The sequence below is a fragment of the Nannospalax galili genome, unplaced genomic scaffold (genome assembly GCF_000622305.1).
Source record: "Nannospalax galili isolate Female #2095 unplaced genomic scaffold, S.galili_v1.0 scaffold405, whole genome shotgun sequence".
NCBI lineage: Eukaryota > Metazoa > Chordata > Mammalia > Rodentia > Spalacidae > Nannospalax > Nannospalax galili.
This window is the reverse complement of record NW_008354532.1, coordinates 2,392,978-2,408,697: the sequence shown is the minus strand read 5'-3', so window position 1 is coordinate 2,408,697 and position 15,720 is coordinate 2,392,978. Positions and strand designations below refer to the sequence as shown.

At 40.3% G+C, this 15,720-nt stretch overlaps 1 pseudogene; it reads right to left on the bottom strand.

Annotated features, from left to right (window-relative positions):
• The window catches only part of LOC103748994, a 10,687-nt pseudogene extending 3,424 nt beyond the window's left edge, over positions 1–7,263 (bottom strand).
• Positions 7,264–15,720: the final 8,457 nt, after the last annotated feature.

Here is a 15,720-nt window from a genome sequence, read left to right as displayed (position 1 = left end):
CTCCTTCCTTCCTTCCTTTCTTCCTTCCTTCCAATTGTGGGAAGCTTATGCAAGTTAGGTTTTCCAAGGGAGGAGAGCTAGAGAAGAAAATATGGACTTGGGCTGCCAAATATGTTCAGGCCTGTCTGAGGCTCCTTCTTTCTGGTCAACTGCAGATCTGGTCAGGTTTGGTGAAGAATTAGGGTGAGATGAGGAGTTAGGAGTAGAAGGGACTTGAGTAAGGGGTGGATACCTCATCCATGAACAAATTCTTCACATTAAATGTTTTCCAGATCTCCAGAAAAACTAGGGAGGCTATGACAGCTGTACCTGACTCAACAACTGACTAGCCATTCAGATTCTAAGAAGATCCCTCAGGAACTGGGTTGTGCGAGTGAAGATTTCAGGTCTGAGATGGGGATGGTTTTATGGCCACTGAGAGTTAGCCAAATCTGGCAAGTGCATTAACTTCAGAGTCTGTTACTCAAAGGCTTTGTGAACTAGGGACATTTACAAGGGAATATGAACCTAGTTTAAGAACTATTTTTAACACAGAAGGAAGCACACTTTGCTTGATTTTATTAACACTGGCCATGTGGAGAAGGCAGGGTGGCTCATGCCATCACTTCCTGATTACAGAGGAGAATCTGGGGACAGGAGCAGCATCTCCTGTGTGTTCTGAGATGACGTGAGCAGCTACAGGCCTGTGAGGAAGCTCAATCAGTCAATACTGGGGTCTGGATGGAATCTGCGTTTGTTTAATAAATTTAATCATCATCATCTTCATCCTATGTTACTCATTAAAATGCCTGAGGGCAGAGAAGCATTTGACTGAAGGAGTACATATGGTGTTTTGCACTATGGTCATAGCAAGTGGCTGCTGTTGAGACTGAGGAGAAAGTACTGTGGCCAATACCTTCTGTAATTAAGATATCCATACCTATTTGCCATGCCAAGTGTGGCCTGGAACAGGTGACTTGGCAGTCTCAGCTGCACGCAGATGCTCATTTGGATGGTGATTAAAATTTATAAGCCATGTGCCACTTTTCTGGTTCTAAACTTTGATAACTTATTTGTTAAATATCTTCCAAAAACATTCATTAATATCTGATCAGAACCCTTAAAAAAGAACTTACTGCCTTAGAAGAACTGTGTTGCTTTGTGTGGGGCAAAAAGGAGATCACATCAAGCTGACCACAGTGGTAGGTGCCTGTAGTTCCAGCTACTGGTGAGGCTGAGCTAGCAGAACCATCTGAGCCTGGGTATGTGAAACGAAGTTAGACTATAAGTCGCAGAAAAGGAAGGAAGGAAGGAAGGAAGGAAGGAAGGAAGGAAGGAAGGAAGGAAGGAAGGAAGGAAGGAAGGAAGGAAGGGAGAAAGAAGTAAAAACAAAAAAGGCAACACTCATTATTATAAGGACTTCCCCTGCTGTGGGATATTCAGCATGGGGATATTAAAAACAAATTAAAAGTTTCTTTGTGGATATTTCAAGTGTTAGGTGCGAAGAGAGTAAAAGGTATGTCCATAAGAGTCTGAAGAGCTATCTACTCTCTGGATCTTTATTCTCCAGCAACACTGGTAGAATTCTGCTGTTTGAAAAAGGGCTGTCAGGGATCACTGTCCCCAAGTCCTGTGTAGCCTCTCCGGTCAGTCAGCATTCTCTGAGGAAGCTCCACCGCAGACAGAAAAGCGGACAGGCAAAGCTGAACAAACCACTGTCCCCAGAAAGCTGTGCACGTGCAGGGCATCGAACAGGAAGTGCTTTGGGAGAAATTGCTAAGAGCGCTTATGAAGAACGAGTTGGGATCTGTGAATGGAGGCATCTGGGCTGGAGAGTCCCCTCCATGCTCGGTCAGGCCTGTGGGGATTAGAGAGCAAGCAGCATGAAGAACTGCCAACAAGGGATGGGGCGAGCAGCCAGTGAGTGCATCTTCCTCCCTTCCTCCAGTAATACCCTGAGGGACCCCATTTTGTGTAAGTTTAACTGGTCAATCATCTGGTCATAGGACCACCCCTAGGAAGGCGGGTCACGCTAAACAGATCAGCGGAGCACCTAGTGCTTCAACAGGATAGTGAGTTTTTTCTGCCTGGAATCCTGCTTACTGACGCAGAGCTTCCCAGCTTCAACCATGTAGTCTGTGAGTTGCCCACTTCCCTGACTTCAGGGAAGCGTAGTTTCCCTTTTTCTTCTTCATGCCTTTCTTACTAAACATGCTTTCTGTAAGGCTTTGGGCTGCCCCTAGCATCTTGCATTTCTTTACTTTTTCTTTAAAGCTTCCTTCTCCCAGTCATGTGGCTGCCAGTCAGCCATGTGTCTGATCTCCCATGCAGGCTGTATACCTACATGGCTTCATGGCTTTCTTTCCTTCTCCCCATCATTCACCTCCCTAAAGCAGCTGCCAAGATTAGCAGCTTGCTTGAACCCCCAAGGATTTTTCTTTAAAATTCTAATAAAATTGTAAAAGCTTAATTCTGCTGATTTGGAACATTTTGAATCTGAGTGGTCTTGTTACAGAGTTTGAAAACACTGTGAAAAAGACCACCAGACTCAATTCAAATTTTAATTGATCAAATTTATTAGGACTATAGCCGCTGTCCTTACCCCCTCCCTCCCTCCCTTCCTCCTCCCTCCCTTCATGCCTCCCTCCCTTCCTCCTCCCTCCTTCCCTCCCTCCCACCCTTCCTTCCTTCCTTCCTTCCTTCCTTCCTTCCTTCCTTCCTTCCTTCCTTCCTTCCTTTCTCCATCCTTGATCCCTCCCTCCTCCCTCCTTCCTTCCTTTCTCCTCTTTCCTTTCTTCTCCTTCCTTCCTCCTTCTTTTATCCTACTTCCTCCCACCCACTCACTCCCCCCTCCTCCTACTTCTCCTGTCTTTGATGCATATCCCCTTCTTTCAGTATTTTTCTGTGATTCTTATTTTTAAAAAAGCAGGAAGTTACCATCTCAGCTGTGCTTAGAGGCAAAAATGGAAAGAAAATTCACTGTGGCTAAAAATAATCAACTTCACTGGGATTTTCCAATAAGAGATGTGTAGTAATAAAAGCTTGGTAATGACTGTCAAGGAGGAAATTCTGCTTAGCAAAGCTTCTGGGAGACTAGAAGACTAAAAAGAATTACTTGAGGTGGTGTTTTCACTGAGAATTTTAACTCAGTAACCTTGGCGCATGCACACTCTAAACATAGCTTCAAGGAATCAGGATTCTTATTTGTATTTCAGACAGTGTGTTTGGAGCTATCTACATGGTTTATAAGCCACGTGGGATCACGTCTCTCCGTCCTCTGAGGAATGTCACTGGTTAACCTCCAAGGGAGAGGGTGGCTCTGAACTTTCACTGTAGACTTTTTTAAATATTTTATTTTTATTTTATGTATATGAGTGTATTGCCTGCATGTAAGTAGGTCTTTTATGAGGCTTTTACCTCATCAGCTTTGTCAACAGTAAAGAATCAGTCATGGAACCAAACTCATCATCAGAGGGAATCCCTTCATCTAGGACAATATCCGACACATGTTAGAAAAGCACCTCTAATGATAAAGTAATCCTCAGAGAACTTGTAGAACATGATTCATTCTCTCTCTCTCTCCTCTCCCTCTCTCTCTCTCTCTCTCTCTCTCTCTCTCTCTCTCTCTCTCTCTCCCTCTCTCTCTCTCTCTCTGTAAAAGTGCTGTCAAACACTAATGTAATGGTATATGTCTTGTGAGAGATGTTCTCATTTTAAATCCCTGGACAAAAGTACTTTAAGGTTATGCCTTTGTGAGCATATATCTTGATGTAATCACAGGAGTCAGGATAATAGAAAGGAGCTGTGAGAGAGAGCAGATTAAAGAGCTTTAGAGAGGGCGATAGTAGAAGACAGGTGTTATTAAGGGGGAGATGGGGAAAATGGGGGATACTTAAGCTGGGATGGAGGAGTGGGGAACTCAAAGGCAGAGAGAAAAGAGAGATGAAGCTTAAGTGGTGTGGCAAAACAAAGGCAAATGTATTTAATAAGCCTATGGAAAAATATACATATAAATGTAAGTGCATGCGTATAGCTGAAGACTATATAAAAAACATCACAGTGCCAGGCAAGGGAAACCTCCCTTCAAGTTGCTCATCAAGATAATCCAAGATACTCCCCAAATAATAGGCTATTGCACAGTCCTTGTTTGCCTCCCAGAACTTGAAGGCAAGAGCCCATTTTGGGCATAGGACTTGGAAGAATCAAGCTGGAACTGACCTAGGAGCCTCCTGCCTAAAGACTAGCTCACATAGTATCCGAAGAAACTATACAAGCTGCCAAGGGAGAAAACTGCTCAATGATCCTGTGCAGCTGTAAAGCCTATGAATCCAATAATGACCAGCTCAGCAAACTATCTTTATTGGTGTAGTAGTGGCACTTTTATCATGGGGCTAATCAACCGTTGTCTAGTTGGACTTAAGGCACACTCAATAGGAGGAAAATTATACATGGTACTGTAAACATAGCCAAGTACACATAGCTGGAGAGGTCATAGATTCTAGAGAAAGACCCATTTCTGTCTCTTCCCTAGACCAATGTAATTTCTTACTATATTCCAAATATGTATCCTCATATTTACAGACAAGTGTACCTCTTACAACTCATCAAAGAAACTTCTTTATGCAACAGATGAAGACAATTACAAAGTTCCACAACTGGTCAAATGCAGAGAATAACTGACTGTGAGAAGCCCAGCTTAAGTGACACATCTACAAAGCAACCTATACACCTAAGGCTCAGGGAACATCTCGGAAAAGGGTGCAGAAAGAATATACGAACCAAAAGGATAAGACCTGCCGCTACTTAGTGCATTCTAGACATGATAGGGAAGCTTCACCAACGAAATCTCCACAGTATTGTAGTCCAACAAGATTTGCCTAATGACAAAACCAGTTGCTATGCCAAGGTGGATGGGGGAAATGCCATGGGTCCCAACCTCAGGAAGAAGCTACAGGCAATGGAAGGATGCTGAGGGAGGGAAATCAGCTTTCTCCAAGAACCACTAAATGGACTCAGTGCATTATATATGTATATTTATAAATATATGTAGGTATATGTAACAATAATAAAGAAGACAAGAAATTGAGAGGGAGTAAGTGGGACATGAGAGGAGCTGGTAGGGGACCGACAGGAATGGAAATAACACAAAGACAATACTCAATATTAAAATTCTCAAAAAAAAATTAAAAAATTTACTCTTTCAGACAAAGAGTTTTGTCTTCTGTCACCAATTTATTTCTTGATTATCATGACAACAGTAGTTCTCTTTAAGTGGATTCTTACACATTCTTTTACACACTAACAAGGTACAAGTGATAAATGAGACTTTTGCATGATTTAAAATGATAAACATGTTTATACATCCTAACTGGAAAAGTGTGTTTGTATTATGATTGCAGGAATATTGTTGCATGCTCAGGTGATTCAGTAGCTTGCATCGATTATGCCACAAGCAGATACTGACTCTGTAGTCGATAGGGTTTACCAGCAAAAAGCCATGGCTTTTGAGGCAAGACACGCACACACCAGTTGGGAGCAGATTATAAGGGAGAGTTTGTGACACACCATGACAAAAATCTCACCACAGAGGCTTCATATTTTTTTTTCTTTTTACATTATAGACTGAAAAATTTAGGAAAGTTTCCCTAGATGAGCTATTGATAAATTTAAAACTTTAAGAATAAATAGGCATTTTCCTGGTAAATGAGAAGGAGTTGTTTGGGGGTAGAAGTTCTAGATTGTGGGAAGGATGTGGGTGTGGGGGAATGGACACTAGGGAGTTACATAGGGGTTGTGTACTGAAGGAGCATGGTGCTGGGAAGCATGGATGGACAGGTGCAGGTGAGGCAAGGGGCTTATGTAATATCCGAATTTTGATTTAGTTCTGGATGAAATATTTAAACAAGGAAATCAGACAATCTCCTCTTGCGATTAAAATGTTCTTTTGGGTAGCAGAAGAGTAAACTGAAAGGGCTTTGATATTGTGAATTAGCTTCCTATTACTGCTATTATAAATTGTTGCAAGTTATTAGAAAGAACAGGAGCCCTACAGTCAGGATGGGAACTGTACTCCTTCTGGGGCTCTCGGGGAGGACTGGCTTCTGGTCTGGTCCAGCTTCCAGAACCTTCCACTGGCTCAATTGGCTCCTGACCCTTCAGTCCTTGACTCAGGGCCCTTTGTCCATCTTCAAAGACAGCAGAGTAACTCTTCACATGTCTCTTCCTCCCTCCCCTTCTAAGCCCCATGTCTTGGTTTTGTGATACTTTGGTCTATTTGAATAATCCAAGAAAAGATTCCCATCTCAAGGCTCTTAATTTGTCCATACTTTCAAAGTCCTTTTTGACTTGTCAGGCAATACATTTATGAGTTCTGGAGATCAAGATGTGGAACCACTTAGGTGACTATTATTCTGTTTACCACAGGGTAAAGAGGAGAGAACAGAATTAAGCATAACATTTAGGCAATTCTTTCTCTAACGTGGATACAAAAGGAGGAAGGTTTAAAATGAAATCAAATCTGGGCATTTCACTGCAAGATGTTTGTACAAGAGAAGTAAAAACACATGGCCACCAGAAGACTGGTACAAAAGTGCTAATAGCAGCTTTATCTACTATAGATCCACACTGAAAACAGTCAAGATGTCAGTTAGCAAGAAAAGGATACACAATGAATCGGTATTTAGTGATATAAAGGAACAAATTCCTAATACTAGCAGGACATAAACCTCAACCTGTTTGTCCAAATGGAAAAAAAATCAGACAAGAAGACATCAATGCTATGTGGCTTTGTTTGTTTGAAGTTCTAGGACAGGCAAAGGTAATTACGGGGAGAAAAATATGAACACTGTTATCCCAGGGGGAGATGAGCTGGGAAGGGTGTGAGAAGTCACATGAGATGAAGGGTCTGAAGGATTTACCTCTATTAAAACTTGCCCAATGTCCACTCAGTACCTGAGGACTTTATTACTTCTAAATTATATACAAGCAATTAAATAAGATATGTGGAAAAAACAAGGTAGCAGCGGGGAGGATTAAAAGGAAGAGAAAGGATCAAGAGATCCTCAGAATCTAAAACTGACAATGGCAGCTGGGTGAGACTGATGATCACTTTTCTCCTCTTGTAGCATGATAGATAGCACTTCCCAGCGCTCTGAGAGCTAGCTAGTAGGAATGAAGCTTCCAGGTCAGTTCAACTTGATTTCTCTATGTTCTGTCTCAAGTGTATGTTATCTACATCAGTAGGGTCTTACCCTCAGTTTTAGAGAGTGACCACTTGTGAGTCATTATACGTCATAGGGCGAATGAAGACAAAAGGAAGTAGACAAGAAAGTAAATTTCTAAACTGCTTTAAAAAAAACAAAACCAGGGTGGGTAAGTTGCCTCAGATGGTCCTGTGCCTGCATGCTCAAACACACACGCACACACACACACACACACACACACACACACACACACACACACACACACACACACACACACTATACCAAAGGAAATCAGAGCCAGGCATGATGGTGGCTCATGCCTATAATCCTAGGAGTTGGGAAGCTGAGGCAGGAGGATTGGCATGAGTTCAAAGCAAAACTGAGCTCTAGAGTAAGACCCTCAAAATGTATATATAAAAGGAGAAAATAAAATAATCACTACAGTTATAGAATACAGATTTCAGTGTGGAATAATTATTTACAAAATAGTGAAATGACAAGCATTTAAGAATTTAGTTTTTATTTTTCTCTATGTGGTTTGATGCAAAGAACTGATAACTGTTCATTATTAATCTCAAATGGAAGCAATGTCAGAATTTGATTCTCTGGTGTGAAAAACAGAGCTGATAAAAAGAGTCAAGCTTGTTCGTTCAATAGAAAAAAAATGTCCATAATTAACATTAGCTGCTGTGTTCCCAGACTAGTCTAAGAGGCAAATAAATTAGTTGATTAGTATGTTTATCTGGAGCATAAACAGAAGCTATTTCTTGAACTTTCCAGGGCTTTTGCCTGCTGTGAATATCAGCATGTCACTGATGCATTCAAATAGATTGGAAGAATAGTTACATTCAGTTAAATTGAAAATTATTTTGAAAAGATGCTGTTATACTGGGCCCATCATTTTGAAAATAAATAAGTCGTTTCAGAAAATCTGAATGGTTATTTTTTTGGAGTTTATTTAAACAAACAGATACCATCTAAACCTCCATTATGGTAATATTTTTTGGCCGGCTGCCTTCAAGACTGTCTTCTCTGTCAGGTCCTCTGCCAGCCCTCAGCCCACTTCTAGGCTCTTTCCAACCTCACGTTCTTAACAGGTGGTCTTTTCCAGTTCTCCACAACATCTGCATGCGGGGAGCTCCAAGTGTCTCTGTGTAACCCAGACTCCTTCAGCAAGCCTCAGATTGATGTATTATTTATATGTGTAATATATGTGTATATATATTACATATATATGTATCACATATTATCCATAGGTATCAGCTGTTCAGAGATTAGAAGCCTCAAGCTTCAAAAAAACTCTGCATCTATGTTTGTAGACCCTGGTCTGATTTCAGGATGGAAATGGCTTCTGGGAACATAATGTGCGAGTTCTTGGGACCTTTCTATGCGTCCTTGTGAAGATCAGTCTGTACCCTGCTCTTTATTATTCTGTGTTGTTTAAAACAGTGGCCTGTGTCTTTCCCAGAGTGACTCTTTTTTATGAAACAGCAGCCAGACTGTTACATTTTGAGGGCAGTGGTTGAAAGAGAAATGATGGCACCTTGTTTATGAAAAGAAACAGCCACCACCTGCCCAGCATGAACAATAAGATACAGACAGATAAGAAATTTCTTAATGCAAATAAAATATTACCGCCTATGGACCTACACAACTAAGTCAAGAACACATGGACACATGGGCATGTTGAAACCATATCAGAAATCAGGTCTGCGGACTAATGGAACACACCAGAACAAGCTATGCCATGCCCAGAGGGCCTCTGCTCCTGCCTTCAGGCCTCTGGAAACCCAACAGTCTCTTCAAGCCTCCCGCTGCCATTGTTTAACCTGTATGCGCTTGTGTGAACTGTAGTGTGTGATCTGAGAGTGGATAAGAGCACTTACGACTGCAATCAGGGCAACTATGGTTACCAACGTCTCCGTTATCAAGTGGAATCAGGGTTACTTGAATTCAAACAAGGAAAATGGACATGATTTGTGAATTTTTTGTTATTAAATGAATTCTGACATCAGGGAAATACACAAATGTGTCTCTCTGTTCTAAAGAGCATGCTTAAGATAATGCCGCCAAAATTTTCTTTGGGAAGAGTTGGGAAAAAATATTTTAAATGTTACTTCTGGACTGGTAGAGCCCAGCTTTGAGAACTTGACTTCTTAGCTTATAGAAAATGATATATTTTGCATGCAGTGTACCATCAGCTCTTTATTTATGATCTAAGTAGATTACTATTTTAATTAATGGAATTTTCTGTGTATCTGTGCCCTGAGGCAACTTAAAGCAAAGGGTGTAATTTCTGAGCCTTCATGAAATAAATTCATAAACATGAAGGCTATTTCCATCCAGGCTAATAAAAATATACTGGCATTTGTAGGCCATGAGCCACAGTTCAAGCCGAATGCCTTCCTATCAACCTTGTGAGGTCTCTCATGAAACATTTCAAACTAAGAGTCAAATAGAAGCCATATATAATATTGCTGAATTTGATGGAATGTGGAAGTTTAGTTCCAAGTTTTAAGCAAGCAGGCACACGAGGATGGATTTAGATGGAAGATGTGAAGCCACGGCTTACGTTTCTGGAGATTTCTGGAATTTTATGAAGAACCTTGATTTGTGATAGGAATAACCATAGTGTCTATGAATTTTCCATTATAAACTGGAAGGAATATTCCAGTTCAGGTATTAGCTTCAGAGCAAATGACTTTGAGGAATCAAAATGGAAAATCCTTCACCTGATGTTTTGAGGCTATTCTACAGGGTCTGTTTGGAACAAATTACACAGGAAGTTTTTTTTTTTTCTTTTCTAATTTATTTTATTTTATTTTTGTGTGTATGAGTGTTATGTCTGAATGTCTGTAAGTGCACCCATGTTGTGCAGTGCCTGTGGAGACAGAGAGGGTGTCAGATCCGCTGGAACTTGAGTTATGGGCAGTTGTTCACCACCATGTGGGTGCTGGGATTTGAACCCAGTGCTCTTGACCACTGAGCCATCTTTCTAGACGCATCTTTTCTGATTTCACTAAAATGTAAATAACATTTAATGTTTTAAGAATGCAAATAAACTGGGCTGGGGACATGGCTTTATGGTGAAATGCCAATGCCAATACCCTTACAAACATAAGAACCTAAGTTTGATTCCCAGAATTCATATTTAAAAAGCCAACTTGGTGGTACGTGCTCAATCCTGTCACTGGGAAGGCAGAAACAGGTGGATTCCTGGGGCTTACTGACCAATCAGTCTAGTCTAAATGAGCTGATTCCAGGTCAATGAGACACCTTGTTTCAAAAATAAGGTGGATGATGCCTGAAGACCAACAATAGAGGATCACTTCTGGCCTCCATATACATTTGCATACAAATGTGCACACACTCCCCACATGTGCACTCACACATACAGAAACATACACCTACACACTGCAGCTAAATTGCCTTAAAGTTAAAATGTTTTGTCTGAATATAGTATCTCCTCCCCCGGAGGCCTTGCCATACTGAAGATGAGCTAAAGGTAGAAATCAGTTGCCATCTCTAAAGAAAAACTCTTCCTTAAAGTTGCAGAGGACGTCTGTTGCTGGTCATGGTGTAACTAGGAAAGTTTCTTCATCTTTTTCCGTGTTTTCCTTGTAAAATGAAGTTACTCTGAAAGCAATAGTGTCTGCCTCCCAAGTTTACAGGGAAGAATAAGTGAGATAAAGCCTGTACAATACTTGGAACCAAGTATTACCCATGGTTAAGTGTCAAATAAATGTTAGTTTTGATGTTACTAGATTTACGCATCCATACTCCTTCACGTTCCATTTCAGAATTAAGTCTCCTTAATTTGCTGCCAAGGAAAATTATCAGATATTAATGTCATTATTCTGTCAGCCAGACTTTTTGAGTTAGAAAATTATAGAAAATTCAATTCAAACTTTCTGAAACACAAACAAGAAATTTATAGGTTGGTAGCTTAAACATCGAAGGCTCATTTTCTTCATCACTTTATTATGGGCTTTAGTTATGATATCAGAATATGATTTTTCATAATCTGGGGCATATGACTCTGCACTGTTCTATGTAAGCGTCTTCTCAGGCCCCCTGGGGGTTTCAAGTTCTTATGCCCAGTTTGAAATAGAAACCTGAGGATGCTCAGTAACTATTTCTTCTGTTCTCCTTTTCCCTTTGTAAATCTTCTGCCTGTCCTTGATCAAGGTCCAAGTTGGACTTTCCTCTCAACCGCTTCTCTCCTAGATACCATATCGCATAGTTTCTCTCTCTCTCTCTCTCTCTCTCTCTGTCTTTCTCATGCATCTTTTGTCTGGCTTCAGTCCTGCCCCTCTTTATCACTTCATCAGCTCCCACAGCTCAGCTGAGGGCTCCTCCCTGTCATCTTGGCCCTATGTGTATCTCAGAAATGTACCGTCTACTTTAACACATTTCATAATCATCATCTAGCCCTGAAAACCCTACTTTTCACCTGTCAAAGCATTCAACATAGTTAAAGCCAATTTTATATTGAAAAAATTCTTTGTATTTACAAAATCAAAGTGTTTTCTAAGTTTGAAAAACAAACAAATATAAGTAAAAAAGCATAAGGAAGCGATAGCTCTAACAAAGCCTTCATTTAGAGCTAGTAGCTATCTTGGTCTATCTCCTCCTTCTTCCCTTTCTCTGTCCTCCCTAGTCCCCTCCCTCCCCCCTCGCCTCCTGCCTTCCTGTTTTTGCTTCCTTCTTTCCTTTGCTGTCTTTTTCCCTTCCTTCCATCTTTATCTCTGTTTGAACTTTATTTATTATTCTTATTTTATGTGTATGTGTGTTATGCCTGCATTGTAAGTAAGTGCACCCGTGTTGTGCAATGCACGCAGAGGACATAAGAGGTTGTAGGATCCCCTGGAACTGGAGTTAGAAGCAGTTGTTAGCTGCCATGTGGGTGCTGGGATTCAAACCTGGATCTTCTGTGAGAACAGTCAGTGTTCTTAACCGCTGAGCCATCTCTCGAGCCCCTGAACTTCACCTTTTTGGCTTTTAGATCCTAGAGTACTCATAGCTCAGACATCTTTGTCCACACTCATCCCATGGTGAGCTTATTCAGTCCCATGACTTTCAACCCCACCTCTCTGATAACTAGCTTACACTTCTAATTTCACTCATCTATGTACAGCTTGGCATTTTTTCTTGAAGTTTTATAGGTATACTGAAAAAGACCTGTTCATCTTTATGCTTGAATTTACTCTTCTCATCTTTTTCAGAGGAAATGGTGTTCCTCTGACCAAACCCCTAGCATCATCTTCTCTATTGCTGTTTGCAGTATCTAAACCATAGGCAGCCAGCTCTTCCTCTGTCTTCACACTGCTTCCATGAATCCAGCTCTTTCTAGCTTCTGCCTGCTCTGCAATGGGCAAAGCCCTCACTGCTGTCTGAAGTGCCACACGTTATCTACTTTACCTCCTCTTTCGACCTTGGAAATCCGAGTAATTTCCTTAAAATGTTAATGATTCTTCTAAATGTCACTTCTTCCTTTGAACGTCTCCCAGAGCATTGCCATTTACATAAAATTTAATCCTAAATTCTTCCTGGACCTGAAAGCCTGTGAGCCTGTGTGCATGCCCTACCTCAAGCCTCTCTCTTTTCTCTAGTGTTTTATTTATTATTTTTATTTTGTGTGTATGGGTGTATTGCCTGCATGTGTGTAAGTGCACCCATGTCCTGCAATGCCTGTGGAGGTAAGAAGATCCTTAAATTAATTCCCCTGGAACTGGAGTTACGAGCAGTTGTTAGCTGGCATGTGGATGCTGGGAATCAAACCCAGGTCCTCCGCAAGAGCAGCCAGTGCTCTCGACCATTGCGCCATCTCTCCAGCCCCCTCAAGCCTCTCTTTGATCCCATCAATCATTTTTTCTTTTTTCACTCCATGCTAAGAAAACAGTTCTGGCTTCCTCTTAGTGTCTCAGTGGTTTCTAAAACAGCAATTGCGCAGGCTTTTGAGAACAAAGAGGAGTTATTAGAACTGCGAAAATGGGCAGTGGGACCCAACCTTTGTCAAGGAACTATTGGTAACTGAATACTTCTGGGTGAAGGAGTTGATTTTCTTTAAGGGAGTGACTCCAGACAGGCTGACTAGACACAGGTAGATGAATTCGCTCCGAGGGACGTCTGGGTACAAAAGCTTGGCTTGAGAGGCCTTAACATACATGACTGAATGCATGAAATCCAGTGGGAGGAGGCTATCGGTGGTACAGATGTGAGAGGAGGTCTAAATATGATGAAGACTGTTGTATGAAATACACAAAAATTCAATACAAAGTATACATTTAAAATAATCTTTCTCATATATTAACACAGCTTTAATCAGTGGAGAGGTTAGACTCTGGTTTGGTACAGTCTTATTGTACCTGAAAATGTTTACTTTAACCTCAGACTGGCACTTGCTATAGTTGTTATGCACTGAAGTATGGGGCATGTGCACTGCTGTTCTCTAAGATACCGTTTTCCATGTGCACAAAGAGAACAAATGTGTTAATATGTTAAGGTGAAACTTATGTTTTTAAATCCAGTCTTTGTATTATCCTATCCATAATGGTGAAAATGGGAAGCAAGTAACCTCAAGGCAGTGTTGCTTATCTAGATTTGAGAGGTCTTGGGTTTCAAGAGAATGTCAGTGACTGTTTAGCAAACTATCAGAGAAAGACCATCATTTAAGTGATTAGACAAGTTGCTTAAAGGCCACCTCAGTTTTCCCTATAGCACCCCCATAAATCTTTTCAGTCACCATGGATTTAGATCTCAATGTACAGCTTGACTGTGGCAAGATGGAACAGCTCCGAGCCCAAGGCAAAGCAGCCCTCAACTGGAAGCCTGATTCTGAGATGTCTTTTATGGCCATATCTTTGATAAAATGGGAGGCGGAGTGCGAAAATGCCGAGCTGTAGTTTACTTCATTTTTTAAACTCTCTACACTTATGCAGTATGAGACTGAAATTATTCTATCATGTCACCTCCAGAGAACTTCTCGGGTAATTATTAATATTTACTTTCTAAAGCTGTCAGAATTCATAGCCTCAACACTGTCAGGTTAGACCCCCTTGTATAACAAATGGGAGATGCTGCTCTTGGCCGTAACATTTGATGACAGCAAAGAAAAATGCAGTTTAATTTTAACTATGTTGCAGTGTAAAAAAAAGCGAGGGAGAGTTAAATGTACACAAACTCATAAATATTTAAGTCAGTTTTTTGACATCCCAAAGAAGAATTTTCCAAATAAATCAACTTGACTTTCTGATATAAGAACTAGAAAAAAGAATATAGCTATGTCAATTCTCTGCCAAAAAGGAATCCTTTAAAAAGAGTTTCTAGAATTTGCTAAGCTTTTATTTTTGTTTAAATGAACAAGGTTACATTAACTCGTGGAGAGACACAGTGCGGTCATAGTGAGTAGGTTTGATAGCTGCTTGAAATTTCATCCATTTTCTGTTCAACAGTGGAACCAAGGACAAGCTTCTTAATCTCTCTGTTCATTTCTTTCCATCAGAATAATGGAAATAATAATAATACCTACTTACAGATACAGTAACTGAACTGGTTTAGACACAATGCACCTCAAAAACTGTTAAATCCATGTTACTACTATGATAATTGTATTAGCTTTGCGCTGCTACAGTGAAATATCTGGCAAAGGCTAGTTATGAAATAGAAAGGTTCGCTTTGATTCTGACCTAAGATTCCCTGGTCCCAATAGCTTGAGACTCTGATGAAGGGTAAATGGCAAGAGCAAGAACATGTACTGGAGTCAGTCCTCACACCTGAAAATAGAGAGGACGGGCGGGGGGGTGGGTGATTTTTAAATGCAGTGTAAGTCAAATTCCAGGATAGTTGTATTCAAAGAGCATAGAGTTGTATAACCAGAACCTTTCCCTCATACATCTGAACACAACTTACTAATTGTGTTTCCTTGGTAAATCACTTTAACTTTTTGATCTTTACTTCTATACTCCATTATATGAGACAAAGACCAGCTGTGCACTTTAAAGAAACACTAAGAGGATTAAGAGAGATGATGAATAGAAAACACTTTAGAATCAGTCAGATCTGGTGTCAGAGCCCCACTTTTCCACTGGGGACCTTGGCCAAGTTATCTAAACTCTATTTAGCTAAGTGTTCTGATACACAAAATTAGATGAGTTGTGCCTGCTTTATAAGGCACTGAGAAATAATGTATGTAACAAGCCCAAGCCAAATACTAGAATGTAAACACTTCCTGGATGGTGGTAGTTAGTGTATCTTTATAATTTAAAACATGTTATACAAGAACTCTAGAGGCCAAATCTATTCTTAACTCTGTGTAATTATCAAAAATGTAAACTTAAAAGTGGGATATTTCTGAACATATGGCAAAAATCAAAGTCTAAAATCCTCCTATTTTGTATATAACTTGTCATACAAGTTTTCAAAGTCTAAACATTAAAAACACAATTTTCACATAGTACCCACTTTTCTTCTTTAAAAAGTATTTTATTATATATATATATGTGAATATATTTCTTGCATGTATGTAAATGCACCCATA